Source organism: Ambystoma mexicanum, chromosome 11 (assembly GCF_040938575.1).
Source record: "Ambystoma mexicanum isolate Mex_15411 chromosome 11, UKY_AmexF1_1, whole genome shotgun sequence".
Classification (NCBI taxonomy): Eukaryota; Metazoa; Chordata; class Amphibia; order Caudata; family Ambystomatidae; genus Ambystoma; species Ambystoma mexicanum.
In genome coordinates, this window is record NC_090934.1 from 556785818 (window position 1) to 556813446 (window position 27629).

The 27629-nt window shown below is 49.5% G+C and overlaps 1 protein-coding gene across 3 annotated transcripts in view; it reads right to left on the reverse strand.

Moving 5' to 3' along the window:
- NAT10 (N-acetyltransferase 10) overlaps positions 1–27629 on the reverse strand; it is a 722602-nt gene that overhangs the window by 337705 nt on the left and 357268 nt on the right. The window lies entirely within an intron of this gene.

Genomic DNA, 27629 nt, shown 5'->3' on the forward strand with positions numbered 1-27629 from the left:
ATGAGAGTGGTCAAAGTCTACAATGACACCCACACACTGAGCACTCCAATAATTCCAGTTAGATAGCAAAAGTACAAACATATATAATGATTTATTAACCCTTCAAAATATACACTTAGCAATGAAACCATCAGGAAAGTGTTATCAGGCAACTATTATCAAAATGCATATATACATCCACAAGTGGGGATTCTAAACAGAATCCCAACACTTTACCTTAAATAGAGTTAAGTAGCAGTTAGCAAGACATTTAATAACTGTATGAGGTTAAGTGAGTGAAGAGGGTAAAACTCCCCTAACTCTTAGTAAGTTCAGCACTGAGATACAATGTGGCCCCGGCCTAATGCCCTAGACTCACCAGTTCCACAAGATATACTGTTCAGGTAGGTTTAGGTAGGCAGTGGGTGCGATGACGTGTTCCAAAAGTGTAAAACAGTTTGGCTACATTTGTCTCTCAATCCCACTACACTAAACTCGTCCCGGGGGCTGGAGGGCGAGTTCCAGCGACTGCCACCGCACACAGACGACGGCAGGCATCCCTCCAGTTGCGTTTGTATAAGTCCTTCCAGGAAAGGGTCCCTTGAAGCTCTGTGGCTGAAATTCGTCAGGAATGCTACTTATAAAACAAGCTGGCGACCACCAGATTTCCAGCTGTAAACATGGAACAGCAACGGTTCTATCAAGGTAGCCAACTGGAGAGCTGCACAGTCCACTGGGTGGTCCTGGGACACTTCTGAGTGCTTAGGACGGCTGGATCCTCGAGAACACATTGAGACTGGTTGGTCCCACCAGTCCCGGGGTTGAAGCACTGCATATCAGGTAGTCTAACAGGATGTCAGCAAGGATGCTGGGCCTCTTGGGGAGTCTTATTTGGATCATCAGACTGCTGTTGTACAAGGGATTCTTGGCTCCAACGCGGATATGAAGAAATGGCTGCAGGAGTCCTCTTATCCAAAATCAAGCCTCGAAGAAAGTCCAAGTCCACCAATGGTAAGGTTCTGCACCGTTCAAACAGCCAATATGTGTGCAATCAGGACCAACTATTGGTTTCACTCATGCCGCACACCTAGACTCCCTAGCTCCAGGAATGTGGAATGGGACCAGAGAGGCCCACCCCCTTCCTCAGCCACACACAAAGGCATCACTAGCCGAAAAAAGCAGCAGATTTCCCAGGCAAATGCATGACCATATATGGGATTTCCTGACCTGGCAAGGCAGGAAGAAGGCCAAGCAACAATATGGCCAAGGAAAAAGAGAAAATCTTGTGGCATGGCCATTTTAGGGCACTAACCACGTTTAGTTTCCATACGCGGTAAAAGCAAATGTGCACACTAGAAAGAACACAAAACTGGTATAAATATAATGGCTAAGAAGAGCAAAATTGGTGTTGTAGACTGTAAACTATGTAATAAGGAGCTTGTTCTCTTCCCTAAATATTGTAGATTCTCAATGGTTTTAAATTGCAGAAATGTGTTAAGTTTTGTGTTGTTTTATATGAATTTTATAATCCTCTTTAATTAACTGTTTCAACTGTACAACTGCTTTTATGGTTAACAATGATGAATAAAGCTTGTTTGAACACATAATTGCTGTCACTAGCTTGTCTTTAGGCACACATAAAAGTAACCCAAAATCAAAGTGTAAAAGACTAGTGCGATCTAAAAGTATCACAATTGCACTGTATTGTAAGATGCTGTGTGCAATGTTAAAAAGTTGCAAAAAGTTAAAGACAAAAAGGGAAACATAGTTTCCCAGTATTGATGGTCTAAATGACTGATCAAATTCCCCATAACTAATCAGCAAAAGGCAGGGGAAGTGAAGCTGAAGGCTTAAGTACCCCCCAAAAAGTAAGAGCAGGTAAAAAAAAAAAAAGCTAAACGATTGGGGGTCCATAGAAACTACAGAGGGAAAGTTGCCAAAAAATACAATATTTCCTAAGAAGCGTTTGCCATGTACAGCCATCTCTGACCAGTGGACCTTTTCTTTTCCATTGAGAATATAATATGCCCTGTGATGGTGGACATTTCACCTTTTTCTTAAAAGAGAGAGGCTGGCCATTTTCACCCTCAAAGCCTCACTCTCATTGTTGTAGAGGTGTGACGGAGGAGAGGTAGGTACATAAGAAAAGGTTGGGTGGGGACAATTTCACTAAAACATAGGGAAGGTTATATAGCGCTTATACATATTTCAATGTCAAACAGAAAAATCTGAAAAAGGACTTTAAAATGACCCACTACGCTAAATGGAACCTCAATGTAAGATGATTTTGTTTTAATATAAGAATGTGCCCCTTTATAGGAATCCTTTCATCAGTGGATAAACACATATTTAGATACATCAAAATGGCACATGCCACATTTATCATGCCATATTGAGCTTGTTGGAAACAATAGTACAATACTATATACATTTACTAGAGAAGGAGTGCTTTGCAAACAACCCCAGCAAACATGGCTAAACATTAAAAGTGCTTTCAAAATTAAAATTCCTTAACAACCATGTGTGAGGGCATTTAGTCATGAGGTGTTTGATAGTTTCTAATGCTTCAGATTATATGTAGGGTTTCCTGTTTTAGGGGTTTATATATTATTTACTTCTGGGGATGTTTGTCCAGTGTTTTCAAAATAAAGTCAGACTCTGTTTCAGTGTTTTATAGTGTGCCCCCTTTGAAATACACAGATAACAGTTTTTTCCAGTGTAAACACAACAAATATTCTTTTATTGTTTCATTGCTTGCATAAGTAGGGTAGTATCCCTCATGACCGGCTGCAAGAATAACATATGCCCAGGTTAGAGAGGTTAACCTTGAAATCCAGTGATATTGTTATGTATACAAAACGGCAGGCTTGGATTAGGCAATGCACAGTGAGATTAAATTATTTGCCATGGATCACACACTTTGGATCACTGATGGTGTGCTTCATTAAGTCACTCACAAAGCTCTCCATCGATCCATGTACACTGTGCTCCATTGTGCCACTGACTCTGCACTGCATTGAGCCACTGCCAGTGGCTCAATCATATCACTGGCACTGCACATCACTGGGACATTCACACTGTCCTTCACTGATCCACTGACACCGTGCTCCATCAGATCCCTTGCACAGTGCTCTATTGGGTACTTGCACTGCACTCCATTGGGCCGCTGGCACTACACTCAATGGGAGGCTTCTGATGATACCATTAGAACATGATCTTCATGGTGCCCTTTTCTCTTTTGCACGTGTTTGTTGGGGGTGAGAAATCGGTCGACTTCATCCCCTTGCATTTCCTCTATTGCCTCTATAGCCTCAAAGCTAATGCAGGCTCTGTACAAATCCAGGCAGATCAGTAATAGTTTATTCCTTTCCTCTTGATTTGGTTCTCAGTTTTCAAGGAAATCACAGAGATAAAAATGGTTTAATGTCATTTCCGCCTATCAAGGTACTATTCTAAATGCTTGATCAGATCGTAATCAACATATGTGTTTTTAATGGACTCTTGAACAAGTGAAACTGGTATTTGTAAACACATGTAACCATCCTGGAAAGCATAGCTGCGATACATGGGTGTCGAGAAACTGCAGTGCTGCCTCATGGGAGCATCCCCATAGAAAGTTGTACGTGCAATGGGTGTCTGACTTCAGACATCGCTGAGGCTCTTAAGTGGGGGACATCTGCACCTGACCTCCCTATGGTGTACAATAACAAAACATGCAGCATTTTTCAATAATTGACACAAGGCATTACAGTAATTGTTTGAAAGGCACTGCTCCATTATGTTGGTAACCACCCTCCTGAATATATTGTTCAGATAGATCACCTCATGTTACGCTGCAATTATTGTACTGCAGCGGACTGTGTGTCATAACGTGTCTTTGGGAACCGTGGCTAGGCAAAGTGCAGTGTACTACTCTACTAGAAATACAGCATCCGTGCCCCATGATGGTTTCCTCTCGCAAGGGGCCTTCAGAGCAAGTAAACGCATGAGACACGGCATGGTAGCCAAAAAAACAGATTACCCTGGCAAAGGCTATGACTTCTTATCAGAATGGTTCTGAATCCGCTCCTATCCGATGATCCTTTTGCATGTGTTAAAATGTCGTGATCAGTGCTGGATATCTGTAAGAGCAAGCTAATCAACACTTTTTACCCATCCACCAAAGTGGATAGTGACATTTTAATTTTTCTCAGTCCGTTTCACATATATATGTAACACGATTCGCTCTAGATATAGGGGCTTGCGTTTTGGACTTCAACTCCCATCACGTTTAGCCAGCATAGTCAACTGCGTGGGATTATGGGAGATTTAGTCCAAAACATCAGCAATTGCTTCCTTATATTATGCAATCAATGGGGCTGACCAGATCCCTTCCCAACAAGAGATTCAACAGTGCCATCTAGTGGCTTGTAAAAATAAATAAAGTCATCTTTGAAGCAAGTCAACGCAGAGCAACAGGGTTTTGAATCCCGATTCCGCACTTAAACCTGGCGTGATGGCGAAATTAATTAAAATACTGGTGTTTATTGGAGCCCCCCGAAGAAGGAAACTACAATCCCGGGGTCCGTTTCTGAATTCTTTTCGGAATTTACCGAAAACCAGAAACCCTACTCATATAAACTACAAGTCCTGTTATCCTTACTCGGGCCGAATAACTTGCTAGTTGGCACTAGGTGAAATATAAATATGTTGACCTTTATTAGTGGGCAATTTCACGAGATGGTTTGGTAAGGTATTCCAAGATCATATTATTTTTCACTGTATTAAGTATATGATTTGATGTTCACTTGAGTCATTCAGCAGTCTAGGTTGCATAACTTATTCTCAACTCTTTTGGGATTGGCTAACAGTATATCAATGTCGACTCCAATAGAATGCAAAATTCTCTCATTTATATCAACAAATTTAGTTAAGGTCAGAACCCACTTATTAAATTGAATCAGTCTAAGAGCTTCATAAAGGGAGTTTATAACAGGATCAACATTTCTTTGCATATAGACAAACAAGTTACTTAACTTCAGTAATGTTCTTTCTGATGAATGTTCCTCCCACATATTGCTCATGGATATCCATCTCTCATCACCAGCTGCTCTTTCGGAAACTTATTCTGCCGCCATGGGGCACAGCTCCGCTTCGTGTTAACTCTGCCCGACACCTCTATGCGACCCATGCCAGACATGATGTCGGGGCCAGTATGGGATACATTACTCACCCTAATAGTATTTCTGGTGCTTGTATCTGCTTAGATTCACATGCTCTGCAGAGTCCGACATCCAGTGGAAGTCACAGAGTATTACAAGATTTGTTTTCAAAACTCAAAAACAGACGTCAACAGGGCATGTTAGTAATACTATCCCTAGTGTGACGTGTACTGTGCCAATGGCCCTTCACGTGTTGAGGTCCGTCAGATTCTTTGTTTCTGACATGAGGTTGCAGGAAGTGTAGCGTGAGTACAGATATGATAAAGCAGAGACAGTGATAACCCAGAAAACATATATGCGCCTTCTACTCCAGAAGGGGAGGAAAGGTGGGCGCATGTGAATCTAAGCAGATACAAGCACCACAAATACGATTACAGTGAATAATGTATCCCTTCTGGAGCTTGCGGATCTGCTTAGATCACATGATATGCATAGATTAGCAAGCAGTATCTGGAGACAGTGTGGGAAGTTAGAAGGTACAGTGGCAAAGATCTGTTTTAGGACCGCTTGTCCCAAATGTGAATCTGCTTTAGAGTGTGTGTCAATGCAATAATGCGGTGTGAACGTACGGGTGGAAATCCATGTAGCAGCCTTGCAGATGGCGTCAAGGGGAATGTTTTGCTATGAAAGCTAAGGTGGCTCCTGTACCTCTGGTAAAGTGTGCGCTGGGGGTGAAAGGTAAGACTTTCTTGGTTAAGGAATAGCAGAGCTGGATGAACTTGACTAACCATCTGGAGATGGCGTTCTTTGATATGTGTTCGCCCTCTCTACCAGGTTCTATGGAAACAGAGTTGGTTTGTTTTCCTTAGAGGTTTTGTCCACATAGTACAAGACGGCCCTCTGTATATCAAGTGTATGGAGGCTTCTTTCTGCTGAATTTGAAGGATTTTGAAAGAAGGTAGGTAGTTCTATGAATTGATTTACATGAAACTTTGAAATGAACTTAGCTGAGAACCTAGAATGTGTCAGAGGACCACCTTATCCTTGTGTATAATGAAAAAGGGGTCTCGTACGGACAAAACCTGTAGCTCACTGACTCGACTTATGGAGGCGATAGCTACTAGGAACGCAGTCTTGTAAGTAAGATGTTTTAAGCTGGCCTTGTGCATAGGCTCAAATGGTGGACCCATGAGCTCGGAGAGCACAACATTGAGATGCCAACCCGGAGGAGGGTTGGAAATTGGGAGTTATATAGCCTCTTTACCCCTTCCATGAATGCCTTGATGACAGGGACTTTCCACCAGGACACCTTATTCTGTGAAGTGGTGTAAGCTGATGGGGCCGCCAGGTGCTCCTTTATGGAATTAAATACTAGGCCGGAGTCTAGTAAGTAAAGCATGTAGTGTAGAATATTAGCTGGAGAACATTCCATTGGATTTAGTGATTGTGATGAGCACCATATCACAAATCTCTTCCACTTATTAAAACAGCAGTTCATGGTGTTGCGTTTTCGTGCCTCTTTAAAGATATCCATACACCTTTGTGGAAGATTTAAGTGGCCAAACTCTATGACTTCAGGAGCCAAGCTGTCAAGTTCATAGACTGTGGCCGCGGGTGGAGGGATGCCCCCTTGTGTTGTGTCAGCATGTTGTATGGGCACACAAGCTTGATTGGGTCACACATCGCCAATTTGAGCAGGTGTGGAAACCAAGGCTGTCTCGCCCACATAGGTGCAAGCCGGATCATAGTTACTTTCCTGGTGCATCTTGTGCACTATCTTGCTGAGGAGTGGTGTCAGGGGAATAGCGTAAGCAAATTTCCCGGACCAGTTCATCCACAGGATGTTCCCCTTGGAACCCTAGTTGGGGAAACCTGGATGCGAAGTCTGGGCATTGTGCGTTTAGGTTCGTGGCGAACAACTCTAGTGGGGGGTTACCCCATTGCGAGAATATTTTGTCTAGGATATCTCTGTCGAGTCGCCACTTGTGTTCTTCTGGTAGAAGATGTCTGCTTCGAGAGTCTGCCAGAGAATTGAGTTCCCCTGGAACATGTTGAGACGTTCGGTACATTTTCCGCTGGAGTGTCCACTTCCATATTTTTTGGGATAGCGTGGACAGACTATGAGGGTGTGTACCTCCTTGCTTGTTCAGATAGAGCATGGCCATCGTGCTGTCTGTGAGGATCTGCACTTTTAGACCCTCGAGATGTTGCTGAAAGGCCTGAAGAGCCTTGAGGGCTGGCAAGAGTTCTAGGAAGTTCTTTGGGCAGTAGCATGTGTCCACTGGTGTGGACTGTGTGGTGGAGGAAGTGCCCCCCCCCATCCGACGAGTGAGGCATCTGTGGTTAGCATTGCTGGTGAAGCGTGAAAAGGTTTTCCTTTTAACAGGTTGTCCTTGGATCACCAGTGAAGAGCCTGAACCAGGGCTAGTGAATAAAAAACCACTAGATAGTCCCACTGTCCGCTTGCCGGAGACCACTGTTTCACTAACCATTTCTGCATTGGACGCAGGCATGCGTGTGGGCCCAAGTGAATGCATGAGGCCATCATCCCGAGCAAGCGCATTGCTTTGCGTGCAGTTATCTGGCGACCAACCTTGTAGTGAGGTACTTGCAACAGCATATTTTGTACTCGCTTGTATGAGGGGAAATCTAGCTCCTCTTTTGTGTTTTAGATAGCCCCTAGGAATTGTTTTATTTGGCTGGGGACTAGACGATCTTTTTTTGATGGAGAAACCCAGATTGAAGAGAAAGTTTATCGTCTTTTGCGTGTTTAATTTGCAAATTTGAGGATATTCCCTGGTGATTAGCCAGTCCAGATAAGGGTATACTGGGAGGACTTTCTGCACAGGTGTGCTGCCACTACTGCAAGCACCTCTGTGAATACTCTTGGTGCCGAGGGAGTTTCTGTGTGCAAGGTGCATTGAAATATGAAAGTATGCACCTTTCATATCCAATGTTGCCATGTAGTCTCCCCGTTGTAGGAGTGGAATCACCTCTTGGAGAGTGGTCATACTAAACATTTGGTGTCTGACATATGTTTGCAGGGCGCAGATCTAGTACTGGGGCGCATGTTAAGGTCTTTCTTTGGCACAAGGAAGTACGTTGAATAAATACCCTTGTGTACCTCGTTTGCCGGCACGATCTCTATGGTGTCCTTTTTCAGCAGCGCCTTTATTTCCTCCAGCAGTATGCATTGTTCTTCTGCTGTCATCTTTTTCTGTATTGGTAAGTGGTAGGGAGATTTTTGTAGTAACTTGATACAATACCCGTTTGCCACGGTGGACAACACTCACATATCCAACATCATTCCCTCCCATGCGTGGGTGAAGTGTGAAATCCGGCCTGAAACAGTGCGTCATTATTTGGGAGGGGTTGAGCCTCTCCCAGGTGAGGTACTGCCCAATCCTCGGCCCCTTTTATTTCTTCTTTGAAAACTGGACGAGAAACCTTTGCCTTGCGACTGGCCCCAAGACGAGGACTGTCCGCCCTGAGTGTAGCTTGAGGAATGTTGAGCACCCTGGCCCCAAAATCTCCTAGAGTTTGGGGAGCTCCGTTGGCAATACGGTTTGTTTGTTAACTGTCCAAGGGACTTAAGAGTTGTATTCCTGCGGGGGCGTGGCCTGGAGCGCCGCGGATGATGCTGCTCCATTGATGGCCTGCGTTGGGGTCCGCGGCTCCCATTGATCTTTGGCTGGTTCCCGCTATGCTGTTGCGGTCTCCTGGAGGGGATCGATAGCGGAACAAATCCTGCACCTGTGGCCGCATCCCGGACAGCTAAAGTGGCGGAGTCTCCGAAAACGCGGCGTGGGAACTTTGCTGCTGCGTTCCCCGCCACAATTCATGATGGCCACCGTGCCCAGGGCTCCTCACCACCACGGCCCATGGGCCCTCCTCAGCGAGCCTTAACCCGATGCGGGGGTGCGGCTTGTCTCCGGCCCGCCAGTGCACTGCGCTGGCAATGCCTCCGCTCTCCTATCCCCCATCCTCACGGGGCACATGATTAGAGGCGCCAGCTCCTGTGACCGCGCTGGACCCTTCCTACCCCGACGCCGGGAGCTGCAGCATCTCAACCTTCCCCTTCGTCTGGGCCTGGCGGCGCAGGGGATCCCAGCTGCTGCTTCAGTTCACTCCCGGGTGGCTCTCCCTGCATCTTGAGGTCCGGTGGACCCGCTGCCCAGCGCTCGTCACCCTTGGCCGGTGGGCGCGACGTATCTGCAGTTACTGGGGACCGTCCTGGAGGGGGGCTCCCCAGTCACCATCTCCTGCACGGCCGGCGCCCTAGGATCGGATATCATTCCAGGTGAGCGCCTCTGGCCTCATTGAGTGAGGCAGGCTCCTCTCCCCTTGGCCCGGAGCCTGTGGGGGCCCGGCCTCCCACCCCACCTGACCTGGGGCTTCACCCCACCGGCACCTGCTATCAGCTACCCCCGGAAGGCTTGCTCCTGGAGGCCTGCCGCCATTTCTGCATCCCTAAATCATTGAGGCTCACCGGATCGCTCTCCCCCCACTGACTGTGGTTCCCAGGCTCCCCACGCTCCTGGTCACTCATGCCCTGATCCCCAGGCGATTGCCTCCCCAGCGGTGGACCCAGTGCCCCTGCAGCTTCCTGGGGTGCCCCTGCCCACCATCACCACTCATCGCTGAACAGAGCCGCCTCCTTTCCATTGTCCTGGATCCTGGCTGCGGTGGAGGGGCCTCGTGCCTCTCTCTTTTCACCCTGTGTGGCTTGTCACCAAGATTGTTCTACCACCCCATGAAGGCACTCCTGCCCCTCCTGCCTGCATAACCCCCTGGGGCGCCCCGGCCCACTTTGCTCTTTGCCAACACCACCTTAGGTTCCTGTGGCACCTGGCGGTGCGCACACCCCTCCACCCCCCAACACGAGGCCATCTCTCGGAAGCCATAAATTGCCCCCTACAACCATGTCAAAAGCAGTGAAGTCGTCGAGGTCCACCGACATTACCACCATGCTGCTGGCCCCGGAGAAGGGGAAGAGAACCGATCCCCCCCAAACTAACTCCTCAGAAGGCCCCCGATGAGAAGGGAACGCTCGCCACCAAGGAGGAGCTCCAGGCCTTCATGCCAGACATTAAAGCGGAATTACGGACCTGCATGACCGAACTCACAGCCAAGCTGGAACACACAGAACAACGGGTAGACAACAATGAACACCGCATAGTGGAGGTTGAGGAACTGGCAGTGGACAACTCCAACTCGCTGTCGGAGTTGCAATGCACCATCCATACGTTAATGGATAGAACCGAAAATCCTCGAATTCAAGCAGGAAGATATGGAAAACCGCTCCCGGCGCAACAACCTACGCATTCGAGGGGTGCCCTCATCATTCTCGGATAAGGAGCGTCCTGAATACATAAGCACCCTCTTCCAATCCCTACTGCCGGACTTGGATGAAACGCAACTCCTACTTGACTGCACCCACAGAATGTCATCACGAGAGTCCACTTTTTCACCACCAAGGAGGCCATCTCTGCGATTGGCCGCTCAAAGGACGAACTCTCCTTCCAGGGTTGCCCACTTCAAATCTTCCAGGATCTATCCCCTCTAACCCTCCAAAAGCACAGAATGCTCCGTACCCTCACTCTCTTTCTCTGAGACCAGCAGATTTGTTATCGATGGCTGTTTCCCACGGCGCTGCAATTTTCATACAAAGGCACTCCTCGCACCATCAGCCACCTGGACGACGCGGCATCCATTCTGCGGCCGGACTCCCCCCGGGGGCATGGGGCCTTCTCTCCCGCCACGGGCAGACCGTGCCCTCGAGGCAGGCTCCCCCCAAGCCGAGACGGACCCCCTAGTCGCGGGTGCAGAGATCCCGCAAACCCAGATGACGACTCATGTTTCCCCCGAGATCGCATAGCACTGGAGCCATCTAGATTCCTTCAAGCTCGCCGCGGATCCCGTGCAGCCTAAACCCTCCTCCAAGGTGGATGACACTATTACCCTTGGAGAACACCTCAACCATGTTGCCGAGGTTGCCCGTTGACGACCTGGGCGTCCGGGGAACCCACTGACAGTCTTCGATCGGTCCCCCTGGCCACAGTTAGACCCTCCCGTTGGAGGCCAAAGTTGGAAGTTCGGATCTCCTGTTGGAGATTATTACTAAAAACCATCAGCCACAGAAGATCCAAATTCTCTGACACCTCGCAGCTATGGCTAACCTAACTCCTTCTCAATCCCCCCCCCCCCACGGCAAACGACCTCGGATGGCCGGCCCCCGCACCTGAAACTGAAACTCACCACGCTAAATGTCAGGGGCCTAAACTCCCCCCCGAAGAGGAAATCTATTTTACACAGGCTGCAAACCGACGGAACCTCAATCGCTCTCCTAAAGGAAACACACCTAATTCCAGCGGACTTCCCCCGCCTGCGAAGCAGGCTCTTCCCCACGCAATTCTTAGCATCCAATGGTATGAAAAAGGGAGGTACCACCATTCTCTTCGCTGCAGGCCTGAATCCCCAGATTCTTGACTTATTGCGATACCAAGAGGGTCACTTTATGGCAGTCAAATGCACTATTCATGGGCCAACTCTACACCCTCGTCTCAGCCTACGCCCCGAACGAGTTCCAAGAAGGGTTCTACTAAGACCTGGAGGAGATCCTCCTCCCGTTCACTGAGGGACAACTCGGTAACGGGGCCCCGGACCCCCTCAAAGACAGATCACATTCCCCAACCTAAGGATCAGAAGCTGGCTGCGGCCCTGCTCCACTTGTTTCGCACGCTTAACGTCGTCAACACCTGGAGGGTCTTGTACCCAGAGAAGGACTTCACCTTTTATTCATACGTACACCGCACGTTCTCCAGAATCGATCTGGTGCTGGCCTCTCCCCAGATCCTGGCCTTCACGGACGACGTCACGATTGGCCCCCGGATGTTCTCAGACCATGCCCCAGTCTCGCTCTCCCTCTGAGCCCATGACCCAGACCCCCCCTCCTCACCACCAGTGGAGCCTGTATGACCCTATTCTGGGGGACATGACAGAGATGCGATGGCCAGGACAATTAAAAACTTCTTCACCGAAAACCGCAACGAGGACACTTCCCCAGCTAATACCTGGGACACCATGAAGGCCATCCTCAGAGGGGAACTGATCGCCCAAGGTGCCGCGTTTCACAAACAGAAGAAGGCGACTCGAGATGCCTTGGAGGCTGAAGTCTGCGCAGCCGAAGCTATCCACAAGCGGAAGGGCTGGTCCCCGAAATCTTACAAAGCCTTACAGATGGCGAGGAAGAGGCTTGAGGCGCACCATGCCGACACCACTGCAAATCTGATTGCGAGGACCAAACAATGGTATGTCCACAACAACAAGCTGCTGGTCAGTAAGCTAGCCAGGGAAAAGACCCGGAGATCCAGCCTAGGGCTTTGCGATCCACAGGGGACGGTCCACTATGCGGACCAAGAGAAAATACGGCTAGCAGCCGCCCACCAATCTGAAATTATGACAGCTTTCCAAGGGACCTAGAGGTGCAGCGCGCCTATATCCATGATGCAGCCCTCCCGCGCCTGCCCACTGAGGTTAGACAAGAGCTGGAAACTCCTATCACGAGCGAGGAGGTGGCAGAAGCTATGAAAATCCTGAAGCCCAGGGCCCCCGGCCTGAACGGATTCACCACCTGTTTCTATAAACTCTTCCGCTCCCAACTGGTCACACCTTTGACCCGCTTCTTCAATTCATTTGCGGCTACCGGAGCGGTCACTCCAACTATGCAGGAATCCATCACTGTCCTCATTTTAAAGCCCGGAAGGGACCCCCAGGAGAACAGCTCGTACAGACCCATCTCTCTGCTAAACTTGGACGCCAATATTTATTCCAAGATCCTGGATAACCGCCTCGCACCTGTCCTAACGAACATTATAGACCCGGACCAAACAGGCTTTATTAGCCACCGCTCGACGAAAGACAAAATTCGCCAGGCATTGAACCTCATAGAGGTGGCCACGCAGAAGTCTCAACAGCTGGCCTTACTTGCCCTGGATGCGACCAAAGCCTTCGACAAGTTGGACTAGCCATACCTGACCCTTACCCTCGAAGCCTTCAGCTTTGGCCCAACCTTCAGGAAAATGATTCTGGCAAACTATCAAGCCCCCAAAACCCAGCTCGGAATTAACGGCCGCCTGTCGGACCCTATCCCTCTTACCTGTGGAACGAGACAGGGATGCCCACTGTCCCCCCCTACTTTTCGTCCTGGCGATGGAGCCGTTGGCCCAACGAGTCCGGGCTAACCCGCAGATCAGCGGCCCGAGGATAGGCACCACCCAACACAAGATTGACCTCTACGCGGACAATGTATTGCTAACCGTCACTAACATCAAAACCTCCCTGGGGGCGGCCCTGGCGGAGTTCCGGAGTTTCGATAAGGTAGAGGGATTCACCATCAATTTCTCAAAATCAATAGCCCTCGGAGTGGGCCTGAGCCCAAACGAGAGGGACGCCCTGGTGAGACAAAGCCTGTTCCAATGGAGCACCCAAGCAATCCCATACCTGGGGGTCCAGATCTCTACGCAGCCGATGAAAGTTTACCAAGCCAACTTTCCCCCACTCTTTGAGGAATTGGATAAAGACCTAATTCGCTGGCAATCACAGGAAATCTCCCTGCTGGGCCGCATAACGACATGCAAGATGAACCTTCTTCCCCCCTTTCTATACGCTTGCACCTCCCTTCCCGTCTTAATCCCTCTTCCCCCTATACAGAAGCTCCAGGGGAAAATGATCGACTTTATATGGAAAGGCAGGAAAGCGAGGATTCCCTGGAAAACAATGGTGACCAGCGCAAGACTGGGTGGGCTGGGGGTCCCCGACCTTCGCAAATACCATATAGCAGCACAGCTGGCCAACCTCCAGGCATGGGGACTGGCCTCAGGTCGCACAAAGTGGGTGGAGATCAAACAATCCCGCCTTCCCCTTCGTTTCTTCCAGTTTCTCCCCAACGCCTTACGCCGGACCTGGCCGGATGTGCTGATGGCCACGAAACAATCGATAAAGGCATGGGAGTGGGCCTGCAGATATGGAGGTGTCCCAGGTGATATAAGCGCGCTCTCCCCCATCTTTCACAACCCAGCCTTCTCCGCAGGAGCTCATCTAGTGAACTTCAGGAACTGAGTCGCAGGAGGCCTTGAAACGCTGTGACAACACTTTGCAGGGGACTCCCCCGACACCTTCGAACAATGCAAAGCCATCTTCCGGCTAGCGGAGACGGAGAGATTCACTTATGCCCAACTAAGACACTGGTGCTCCAATCCCCAGATTCGAATGGCTGCAACCCAACCCCTTACCCCCCTAGAGCTCACAGCGACAGACCTGCTCACCCGGGGGAAGCTCTCGGCTCTTGACAAATTACTTCAAGAAGACCCGCTCCATACTAAACCCTCCTACATGTCCCAATGGGAGGCTGACCTGGGCCAGGCTGTAGAGAACCATACTTGGGTGGACATCTGGACTAGGACGCGCACGGCATCTCGCTGCATCACCAACCGGGAATGTGCCCATAAACGGCTCTTGCGATGGTATTACCCCCCCCTTTGCGCCTGCATCATTTCCAACAAGCCCTGGACCCTCACTGCTGGCGTCTTTGCGGCCACTCAGGATCCTACTTCCACATGTGGTGGACCTGCCCCAAGGTGAGGCAGTTTTGGACCCAATGCCTCGCTACTATAAAAGACATTACCCAAGTGATTATCCCGCTGACCACCAAGCAGGTCCTCCTGGGGATCCCGCACCCAGACGCTTACCCGAGAACAAGGAGGGGAGCCACGCTGATAACTCAACTCTTGTTGGCTGCCAAAATCACGGTAGCCCGCACCTGGAAAACTGTGGAAGGCCCCCTAATCCCCCTATGGTGGATTAAACTCTGGGATATACTAATAGCCGAAAAGGTCACGGCAGCCAAGGCGGGCCGACTCCACTAATTTACCGACACTTGGGCCCCGGTCCTAGACTATGACCAGAACTATCCAGCGCCAACCTTTAAGCCACGCTTGATCGCAAGAGCTCTCCACTATATGGGGGACACCTTGCCGCCTTGCCAATCTGAATGAGGCCCAGGAACAATGACCTCCTGAGGAGCGGGGGGTGGGGGGAGGGGAGGATTTCAAGTTTTGCAGTGTTGTATTCCTCCTTGGCACTCTTAGGGCGTCCTCTACGGCCTTCCCGAATAACACATTTGGCTCCACTGGCATATTCCAGAGGGTTGCCTACGTTTCTAGCTTAAACCCGGACTGTCAGAGCCAGGCGTGGCGCTTGATGAGCGTTCCCTCTGCTACAAGGAGTCCTGCATTATCTGTTGCATCAAGGTTATTATTTAGGATGCAGTTTGAGATGTGATTGCCTTCTAAGATGGTCTTCAGTAACTGAGCTTTTAGTGGTTGTGGGATGTCTTCAATTTGGCGTTTTAGATCATCCCATTTGTGGCAGCCGTAACTAGCTAACAGCGTAGTTTTGTTACCGATTCTGGTCTGGTATGCTGCAGAGGAGGTGACCTTTCTCCCGAAAGTATATATCTTTTTGGTTTCCTTGTCCAGCTGGGCTTCAGCCAATGCCAGGGGAGTGCATGGCCTCTTTCTGGTGGTGGTGACCACTAGGGAATCTGGTTTAAGCTGACCCCTAATATACAGGGGGTCAGTGGGCACGGGTCTGAATAGTTTTTCTATTCTGGGGTTGACCGGCAGCTTGAGACTGCGCCAGTAGGGATGGCTGGATGCATCTTTGGATAGACTGCAGGAGTGGTACTAACTGGGTTGCAGACTTTTTGTCCCCCAGTATATCTTCCACGTAGTCCTTGTCGACCTGTGCCTCCCGAGTGTCGATATTAAAATGTTATGGCACCTTTATTAGCAGTTCCTTGTACTGAAGTTGATAGTCAACAGGCAAATCTGCTACCAGCTGGTCCTAGTGGTCTGGCGACAGGATCACGTAAATGTCATCATCATTGTCATAAAACTGGTCTTGCTCTTGTCTGTAGAGGTCCCCCTGAGACCCTGGGTATGCTTGGTCCTCATAATACAAGGTCTGAGAAGGGTCTTGGTATGTCGAGGCCGGAGTGCCTAGAGCAAGACTTCTTGGCAGGGGGCTGCTGTGCGGATGCCCCTGGCTGTGAAGCATCTTTAAGAAGTGTTAATTGGTCAGTGTGTCTCTTCATGAAGTCTATGAAACTAGACATTCTTCTTAATATTTTATTGAACTGTTCAGGTGTATATTTGCATGAGGGCGGGAAGCCTGACAAGACAGGGGTGGCTTGGGAGGGAGTTGCATCGTTGTGGTGCATGGCCCCTGAGGGAGTGCTAAGGGGGTGGAAGAGACCGCCTGTGTCTTTTGGGACCAAGGGCATCAGAAAATGTGTCTTTCAGCGACCATGCTTTAAGCAGGGAAGCACCGACGTGTTTCTCGATTAGTTCCTGCATTTTTGGCATTTTCTTGGGGGACACCGAAACGCCCGTCGCCGCCTGTTTTTCGGCTTGCGAAACGAGGGCCGTTTTATGTGCGGTAACCGATCCAACTTTCGCTTTCGGCTTTGGGGAACTGTCATGAGGCGAAAGCGTATGCGATGGCCCAGAGGACAGTGAAGTACCTGAGGCTTTGGCTCTGGACACCGCATGGGCCTCTGCGCTTGATGGTATTGTCGAGAGTCGGCCGTGAGGTATGTCCTTAGTGTGTTTGTGCTTATTTGTGCCTTGGCCGCCAGGTGTCTTCTCCATCACAGAACCACCGGCCTGCTTCTTGGAGCCGGGAGCCCGCACATGGGGTTACGATGGACCCTGGTCACCTTCGGTGTCACTCATGACCCAGATACTGCCCTTGCTTGAGTCTTCCGTCACGCCGATGGACGCCTCTGTCTGCATGGGGTGAGCGGCTTACAATTTGGTCCACCAATCCTTTAAGGTCTTTGCCTAAAAAAGTTAACAGGATTTACAATCATTTTCGGGGTAATCCCTCGGGAGACAGTGATTGCACACTTGGTGCGTGTCCTTCCACAGGAATTTGCGGTGGCAGGAGGGGCAAAATTTAAACAGGGTTTTGTCCATTATATTTTAAAAGTGCAGCTTGGCGAGAAAAGAAGCAAGATAACAGAATAAGCATTCTCTAAAGAAGTCTGTATGACAAACCTCCCCCCGCTCTCCCTATTGTAATGGGCCGAAGCCCAAAGAGGCCCGTGAACACCGCGCCTGTTCATCGATCAGTCAGTCGTCGACGACAATGAGGGTGTTAGTTGAGAGCCGTCGAGCAGTCAGGTGGTCGTGCGGCTAGCGAACAAAGGAAAGAAAGAAGTCTATAATTACAACTTTAACTAATTAAAGGCATCAGCCTGTAAGAGAATGCCGTATTTGCGACCGACTTCGATGGAGGAAAAAAACAATCTGAGGGACCTCAGTGCGTGAAGGACCATGGGTACAGTATATGTCACACTAGGGATAGTATTACTAACACACCCTGTCGCCGTCATTTTTTGAGTTTCGAAAACAAATCGTGTAATTCTCTGCGACTTCCACTAGATGTCAGACTATGCAGAGCATGTGATCCACAAGCTCCTGAAATGCTATTACGGTGAGTAATGCATGTCATATTTGCTTAGATTCACATGCTGTGCATATAGTCCAACATCTAGTGGTAATCACAGAGTATTGCATCTTTCTTTTGAAGATCGAAAGGCGACATCGGTGTGACTGTAACACTATCCATAACGTGGACAACGTTTATCGGAAAAACCACGTGAACGATAAAAGAAAAGTTTTTGTCCAACAAATTGTTGTGAAACAAAATTGTAGACTGATAACAGAATGGTCACGTACTAATCTCACTGTTTGCACAATGTGCTTATATGTAATTAACAGTAGCCATTTAAAATGACAGTGTGCAGATTTAAAAGCACACAATCACTCTGAATTGTTTGTGTTTTTTTGATGAATAAAATATAATGATGTGTAATAATCGGTGACCCTACATATGGCCTTAGAGGCCTGACATTTCCAGAGCGACTTGCCAGCCAAGGTGCAGAAAAAGTTCATACAGAAGACCTCCACCTACCTTCGAGACCCTTCTCATTTTATGAACACATTAGAAAACATAACTGATCTACAACTGAACGACTCTGTTTACCATTGAAGTACAGAGTTGGGGGCGTGGCTAATTGGACAGCCATGGAGTAGGACGTGTGTCCTGAAGGGCTCCAGAGGATCCGACAAATGATCCACAGAAACTACGTTGAAAAACGCCTCAAGGACCCCACGAATAATAGCACGGGCGTCGGAACGTGTGCTCTGCACACAGGGCAAGGATCGAGGGAATCGGACGCTGTGAACCAAAAGTATCACTTGAAATGGAATCACGACCGTGAGATTCATTGTCTCAAGATGGCCGCTAACAAAGGAAGGAAAACGGAAACTACTGAAGCGGCTCCGTAGGGCCAACAGAAGATCGCGGAAAAGGACGTCGGGAAGAACCCGGGCTCCTGTGCATATTGCAAGTGAGGAGGCGGCGAGCACTAGACAGCTACAGTAGCGCGAGGTCGCGCCGACGATCAGCTGTTCCAGCGAATTCGAGTGGAGCCGCCAGCTGGGAGAAATGATTCATGCTGGCATGCGGGGAGAAACTGGAGCCCCCGCGACAATAAGCCGCATGCAGGCTCTAAGAGTAGCTGGCCTGCGATGCGGACCCAACTAAGGGAAAGTCTAACCTCAAGGCGAGGGCCCGAGAGTGGTGGGAGCGTGAAGAGGGGGGGGGCTGGCACACGGAGCTGCACAGTCCTCACTCGGGTACAGCAGGAGCCCCTGCTTCGCATGGCCAAGTGTGCAAACAGGGCGATCCTGCAGTGGGAATTGGCCGGAGTCCCGGGTTGCACAGTGGCACGTAGCGCGCCGGAGGGAGAAGTAATAGGTTGCCTTCTGCGCGAGGACACAGCAGTGGACGGCCGGTACAAACTTCTCTTCGCTCCCAGCAGATCTGCCTTTTTGGTGGCTGGAGACATAAGCTGGTCTCCTTCCTGCAAATCCGTTGAAGAGTCTTAAAGGATTAATTTCTTTCCAGCCCACTACACCATCTGCATGTTAATGGGCATGACATTTCTGATGTTACCTCTAAGTGCAATACTGTGGAAAGGAGTGGCGAACAGGGCACGGCGGCGGCCTAATAAACATTAAAATGGTAGCTGAGGGTGGGATAGACACTTGGAAGCAGGGACTATTGAAATATGGGTTATGGACATTGAACAGGCTCTGATGGAAGCGACCAGTGGGCTTGTGAGAAGTACAAGGAGCGAATAACGGTCGTCACCACGCAAAGCAAGGCACGCACAGCAAGCTCAAGCGGCTGTGGACACAATCGGTGGGCGTTGCACATAAAGGGTCTGGAGCTAGGCGACTACACCAAGGGTAGTGTGGTCTCTAGGACGCAGTGAGACACTTGATACGAGGGAGGACAAAACCCACTCTGAAGTTGGAGCTTAATATACAAAAGCTAACGCCAGGGCACCTTTAGGACGGCTGCCTCACACCTGAGGAGGTACACTGGTGCTGTGCTTATACAGATAAGCAAGACTGTACATCTGAGGCCAGTCAACCTCTGGGGCGTAACAAAGACTGCGAGATGTCGGGGCGAGGGGCCGTGAGCAAAAACACGAAATACCAACCCACGATGGAGGCATACGCCAAAACGCAACAATCTCCAGCGGCCATAACGCCTAAAGGCTTGATAGCACCGGGGGAGAGTGCCGCAGTCACTGACAATCGCCAGATACTAACGGCCATAACGGAGCTGCAAGACTCATGGGGGACAGCGATGTCGGACCTGCGCACTTCCCTGGAGGCTAAAATAGACGCAGTAGGTATACAAGTTACCCTGCTGAGGCAAGACGTTAGGGGGCTGGCGTAGAGAACGAGCAGCTTGGAAAGTGCGGTGAAAACCAATACCGACACCAGCACTAGCAACGCAAAGGAGATCCACGTACTCAAACAACAGATAGCTAACCTGGAGACTCGGGCAGAGGAGGCGGAAGGGAGAGCGAGAAGGAACAATATCCGCGTGGTGGGACTGCCGGAGGGAGAGGAAGGACAGGACCCGACAGACTACATTAAGAATCTACTCTTACAAGAAATAGGGGCTGAAAAACTCTCGCAGAGATTTGCAGTGGGGCGCGCACACAGAGCCCTGTGAGGAAGCCTAGGCCCGGGGCCCCACCCCGAGCAATCATTGCCAAAATTCTTAATTATAGAGATTGCAAGAAGATACTGGAGTACTTTCGAAAAGGAGGGACGATTGAAAAGGCTTCAAACACTGTCACGGCGTATCTGGACTATACAATGCTGGTCCAAAGGCAACGGTACAGCTATGTGCCGATCAAAAGGAGGCTACGAGCGGCCGGCGTAAAATACATGCTTCTGTACCTGTAACGCTCACCTGACTCCCACGGGGGCACTGGCCTGGTTCGCGCTGCTGTGACCTCGTCTAAGGTGATGCGCAGGGTTCGGAAGACGGACTGGACCGGGCCCCAGATCTGGCTTTTCTGACTCGCAGAAGTATCCTTCTGTAGGTGAGAATAGGGGGTTAACTGTCTGCGGGGTAATGCAATCGGCCTCCCATTTACCCCTCTCACCCTCTTCAAAACCCTGCTGTGCTTCCTCGTAGCGTCTCACCTTAGGGTCTGGAAGGACGAGCTCTCCATCCTGCTTCTGATGCAGGGGCGCGTTGGTATCCAGTTACGTCACTGGATTTTCGGATGGGTGAGAACCAAACTTGCTTGGCTTCCAGGTAAGTTTTTCTATAAGTGGTTCCCCTTGTGTCCATGCATTAATGTTCTAATGCTAGTGTCTTTTTCCCCATAGGGGCCGGGGTACGGAATGCCGGGGAACAGGCACCGACCCGAGGTGAGCGGTGAAATCCTTGTGGAAATCAGGTAAGTCTTTAATGAGTGTTTTGGTAATGTCTTTTCATTCACTCATTAACGCTGATGTCTTTTTCCCCTTAGGGGCCGGGGTCCGAAAATGCCTGGATGCGGCGCGGACCCGAAATGAAAAGGGAATGACCCAACAGGTAAGTCTTGACATGGAGTTTTAGCTTCCCTTTTCCCTTCTTTCTCTCACCTTTGTTCTTGTCTTTTTCTCCCTAGGCGCGGGGGCGCGACTGCGAATCCGGATGGTCGCTGCTGAACATGGAGGCGCCCTGTAAAGGTGAGTAGAATGCGGGCTGCAGCGATCGATGCGATGCGCTTTTAAAAATAAATGTCTTCCTTTTCAGGATTGTCGGCGAAATGTCTCTGGGATGCAGATTTAGCAGGTGAGGCCTTTTCCTTCTTCTGTTCTCTTGTTCCCTTCCTTTGCAGGCGATTCAGGATGCTGGCAGGTGTGGCAGAAGTCAGGATGCAGGAGCAGACACGGTGAGCGTCCAGCTGCTAGATGCAGAACAACGCGAAGCACGTGTGGCTGATCGGGTGTGGTTTAAATAGCCTTGGAACGTGTGGCTGATCGGGTGTGGTTTAAATAGCCTTGGAAGAAGTTCCTAGAATGTGTCCTTCCTCCAATCAAGTATGTATCCTTCCCCGACCACGCCCGGGTGGTAAATGAGTCCCACAGGTAAAGTAGTTCCTTTCAGGCCTCAAGGAGGCCGGGGTTCTGCAGCATGGTCTGCATCAGGTAAGTGCACCCAAACACTTTCATAATGAGCCTGGTGCCTATGGCGCCAGGACTGACGTTTTCTATGAGCCTGGCGCCATAGGCGCCAGGACGCTGTCCAAAGGGCCCCTATAAGGGGTTGCTGGGACCTTCCCAGGGGACTTGATGTCCGCTTTCGGGGACGCAGGGCCTGAGCCGGCTCCCCGGGAGCGGGCATCGTGACAGTACCCTGCGAGATTGAAGGTGGTGCACAAGAGTAAAATGTAATTTTTTGATTCTCCAGAAGAATCAACAACATGGCTGGACCTGCAGGGTTGCCAGGAACAGGACGCGGAGGAGATGCGAGAGGAACATGATAAATGACTGGTACACTGTATGCATGCATATAAGGCGCATCGTGAGCACCTCAGTGATGCATAGATGAAGATTGATACTGCTGGGTGGGACTAAGCATGGTTAACATTTTGTTAAGACACCACTGGCTGGAACAAACCTTAAGGACTGGAATATAGCAATAAGTAGGCATGCGTAAATTGCGCAGCTGTGCGTAGTTAAACTGAAGCGAATAGGAGCGGCAGGGCAAAGCACCCTACCACCCCCCGAATTTTAGTTGTAGTAGTAGTAGGCTAGCCACTAGGGCGACCTCACCCTGCGGCGCTCCCGAGTACAGGCGAGGGCCGGAAAGGGCTAGATGCGGGGGAGCCTGAGATCCAGGGATGGAGCTGGGCAACAGTTAAGGGGAGTGATGTTGGGGCAGGGATGGGAGGGGAGGGAAAGGGGGAGTTCGGGGTGGTTTTAGTTAAGGGGAGTTTAAAGTTAGGGTACGAGTCTATACGGATTGGAAAGGAACTTGGAGGCAGACTGCACCTGTGGGAGGTGGAATGGAATTTGTACAGACCATGGGAGACTTTAAAATAGTTAGATGGAATGTACAGGGGCTCAATAGCTACTTAAAGAGGAACGTATGTTGTACCTGCGTAGACAAAAAATAGATATTGCATTGCTGCAGGAAACCCACCTCACGCGAGACAAAATGGATAAGATAACTGGGAAATGGAAGGGAGTGATGGTGGGCTCATCATACTCTGCTTATGCGAGAGGAGTGCTTATTTGGGTGGCGCCACATGTCCCCTTTAAGCATCTGCAAGTGATAGCTGAGACAGACGGTAGGATGGTGGTATTGAGGGGACTGGTGGAAAATAGGGAGATAAGCATAGTCAATACGTACACCCCGAACCAGAACACAACGGCGTACATCAGAACATTGTGTACTAATCTGAGCGCATGTGTGGTAAGCGCGGTGATTTGGGAAGGGGACTTCAACTGCGTACTAAATCCAAGGGTAGACAGATCGGATGGGAAGACGGATAGACCGGCTCCTGCTGCCAAGGCGTTACAGGCATTGCTGATGGACTTTGGCCTGGAGGATGTATGGAGAGTGAGACACCCCCAGGAGAGGCAATACTTGCACTACTCTGCCCCACAACAGGTCTTTACCTCGCCACAATAGTGGAGATCACGCAAATGGAGTACAAGGCCAGGGTCCTTTCGCATCACTCGCCCTTGATCCTCGAATGGCAAGACTGCCTGCCCCCCCAATGCCCCCCCCCCCCCGAGAGCGAGGATACTGACATGGCGTCTACGAGCGGAAGCACTGAGAGACCCCTTCTTTAGGGAGGACCTGAGGGAGGAGATTGTAAATTATTTTAAAACAAACACCGGGAGTGTGGACTCGGCAGGTACACTATGGGAGGCCTTTAAAGTGGTGCTGAGGGGAGTAACTATAGCAAAATCCAGGGGCCTACAAGGTGGGATCCTAGCTGACCTACAGGAGATAGAGGAGAAATTGGAGAAGGCTCAGAGGGGCGGGGATGATACAGCAGAGAGGGTGGAACTGGCACTCAAGCTAAGGCAGAAATGTGTAGAGCATTGGGACAGATTATGTTATCTCAATTATAAAAAATATGTAGAGAGACAGCATGCGGGGGGTGATAAGCCGGGGAGACTTCTGGGGTGGTTATACAAGAGCGAGCATCCCAGAGTCACAATCAGGACCATAGAGAGAGGACGGTAGCGTAGCAGACACCCAAGAGGGAGTCAATCAAGCATTTATGGACTATTATAAGATATTATATGGAGATGATGGTGAAAGTAGTTACGCAATGATGAGAGAAACGCTGGAGGACATAGGAAGATGATTGCCGAAGATAAGCGAGGAAGAGAGGGAGGAATTAGATGCACCAATTACCTTATAAGAGTTGGGGGAGGTGGTGAGGCAGCTGCCTAACAGCAAGACCCCTGGGACCGATGGACTCCCAAGCGAGTTTTATAAAGTGTACATAGAAGAGGTCCCCCCCCCACTGCTAAAAATGCTAAACGAAGCATTTGAGACAGGAAGCTTACCCGAATCATTGAGAGAGGCCGTCATAATTCTGCTCCCCAAGCCCAATAAGCCGGGGCACAGCTGCGGCTCTTACAGACCCTTGTCGATGCTGAATCAAGACAGCAAGATATAGACTGCTGTCCTAGCAACTAGACTGAAGAAGGTCATAGGCAATCTAATCCACCCAGATCAGATGGGCTATGTCCCAAACAGAAATATTACCAATAATCATAGACGGCTCCATAGAATTGTTGAGAGTGGAGGCGAAAATGAGGATATGGCGATTGTGTCTTTGGACGCAATAAAGGCCTTTGATTCAGTTAAATGGCCATGGTTGCTTGCGGCCCTGGAGTGTTTTGGCCTAGGGCCTGGATATGTAAGGTAGGCAAAGATATTGTACAGCGAACCACTGGCTAGGGTTAAGACAGGATCTGTGATATCGGGGAGATGGCAGCTCAGCAGGGGCACCAGGCAGGGATGTCTGTGGTCCCCAATGCTCTACATATTGGCCCTGGAACCTCTAGCAATATACTTGAGACAGCATAGGCATCCAAGTAAGAGGGGAAAGACATCTGATTTCCCTATACGCTGATGACATGTTGCTGTACTTGCGATACCCAGAAGAGAACCTCCAGTACATCTGTAATGAACAGATTCGCGGGGTTGTCTGGCATCGCGGTGAACCCCAGAAGTCCAGCATGTTCCCATTGGGGAGGTACATAGGGATCCCATCGGAGTGATTGCCTGTACTGCAAGTACCGTGGGCGGTCAATACATTTCGGTATCTGGGGATCAATATATACCATAATGTGGCAGAGGAGCATAGGTGTAACACAGAGGTAGCTATTGCAAAAATTGAGAAGTGCATGCAATTCTGGGCCAGGTTACCCTTAGGAATGATGGGCCGGGGAGCAATGCTCAAGATGGTGGTTCTGCCAAGACTTCTACACTATTTCGGGAATATACCGTACCCGATCCCTTAGAGGTTCTTCACTAAACTGAATAGCATGTGTGGGGATTTTTTGTGGCATGGCACGAGGAATAGAGTGGAAGTTACAGAATTTCCATGACAAAGGAGGGATAAAACTGCCCAATTATGAGGTGTATTATGTGGCTAGCCAATTGCAATATGTCGCCAAATGGCTTTCAGATGAAGAAACCTCAGAATCTAGGCTGTTTGGTCGAGATTGTGCACCATTTTACTTAAAAGAAATCATGTGGGTACCCTGGGTGGAAATGATGGGGCGCCCTAAGATGCTGTTATTGGGGTGGAAGATATGGCATAGGGCATGCCAGATGGAGAGCCCGTCCCCATGCTCTCAGGAGGTTCCATTGGTTGTATTAACGGGGGCAGATGTGCAGCTAAGAATGACAATCAGGAGCCACTGGGAACCGGTAGGGGTGACAACAATGGGAGATATCTGGCGGGAGGGCTCTAGTATCATCACCTTCAAGGAACTGCAAGAAGAAACTAGGTTGCACAAGGGCCAGTACATTACATATTACAGAATGGTGCAGCGAATTAAAAGAATATGGCCTGAAACAGTGCTGGAGGAAGAACCAGATGCCACCATAGATACAATATGACATAGCAGAAGGGGGTCATGAAATTTCCAGAATATATGAAATGTTGATGTCTAAAGTGGGGAAGAAAGTCACGCAGTTGAGGATGGACTGGGAAATAGAAGTTGGTGCCCCGATGGAGGATGGGATGTGGGAACGGGTGCAGGGGTATCATAAGAAGGTGTCTAGGAATGCGAGACTGAAACAGTTACAACTATATGTTACACATAGGGCATATACATGACACCTTGGAGGATATCGAGGTTTGAGAATGCAGGACAGCAGGCATGCCCCAAATGTGATGAGGAGAACGCGGGCATGGTTCATATGTTCTGGTCATGCCCGGTCATTGAACGTTTCTTGAGTGCAGTAAAAGAGAAACTGGAGAAGAAAGGGGTTAAGATCGTAGTGGACACAGTGTGGGCCTGTTTGTTGGGGGGGTTCCCAAGATCACGGAAACTCAAGCTTGTGAGTATATTGAAGGACCTGGCTTATGTGCTTGCAAAAAGGAGAATTGCCATAGGTTGGAAGACCTGCCATATGTCAAATGTGGAGGTGTGGTGGAGAGATTTACAAAAATGGGTGGAGGCAGAAACCATGGTGTGGCAAGAGGCTAGTAATGCAGGGGGTGAGGAGGAGGCGGAGTCCCTGATGGCCTGGAAACTAATGATAGCCGAGTTGTTTGGGTCAATTGAGGACCCGGCAGATACTATAGAAGGGGAGACCGTACCACAGGTTGCAGAATCAGAAGACTAAAACTGACAGACTCGTGAAGGGGGGAGGGAATGGGAAGCACGAAGCGGTTGTAGGTTGCACTGCTTGTTTGGTTTGTATTGTTTGTTGTGTGAATAAATCAATAAAAACATTTTTTTTTTTTTTTAAAAGTACAGAGTTTATACACCTCAATTCCCCACAGTTAAGCTCTATAAGCAATAAAATGGCTACTACTCCAAGAAGAATATTTTCGGGCTAACAAAATTCTAACACTAGAACTCACGAAACTCATTCTGTACAATGGGCCTCATTACGAGGATGGAGGTAGCCATGGCGCTGTTAGCGCCATGGCTACCTCCAAACTTGTTCCGACTCCGCCCTGGTGAATGGAGCAATTACCGGTCCATTCCAAGGTTGGTGGGACCGGTAATTCCCCATTCACCCGGGCCCATCCCCATTCCCATTTGAGCCCCCGTAGGGCTCAATGGGAATGGGGAAGGCGCTAATAACGGTATCGCAAATAGCGGTACCGTTATTAGCTCCGTACCGTTATTAGCTCCAGAGTCCCTTTGCAGGTCCCGTCCTTAACGCCTGGAAAAACCAGGCGTTAAGGGAGGACCCGCAAAGGGAACTCGTAGTAGGGTGGTAAGGGATTACCGGCACCGGTGCCCTTACCGGTGCCAGTAATTCCTTACCGCCCACCTCGTAATGAGGCCCAATAACTCGTTCCGCTTTGGAAAGAACTACCATCTACACACATCAGGGACCTCAATGGGCTCAGCGGTGGCCCCAGCCAACGCAAATCTTTTTATGTACGCTTTTGAAACAAAACACGTACTATAGCCAACTGAATGGGCAGACAACCTAGAAGTTTGGAAACGATTCATCGATGACATCTGGAAAGGCTCACAAGAAGAAGTGGATAGATTCTTTACATGTCTTCATTCATGTCATCCACGCATCAAATTCACATTGGAAATAGGTAACCCCAATACACATGTTCTTGATGTCGAGGTAACACTCAACAACAAATTGGAAACATCTATTTACCGTAAGCCAACATACGTGAATAACACTTTACATTATACTAGTTTCGATCCACAACATCTCAAAGACTATTTGCCACTCAGCCAATATCTTAGAATCGGGAGAATCATTTCAGATGAAACAAAATATGAAGGAGCCTCAAGAGTCATAACAGACGATTCAAACAAAGAGGATACCCAGACCAAG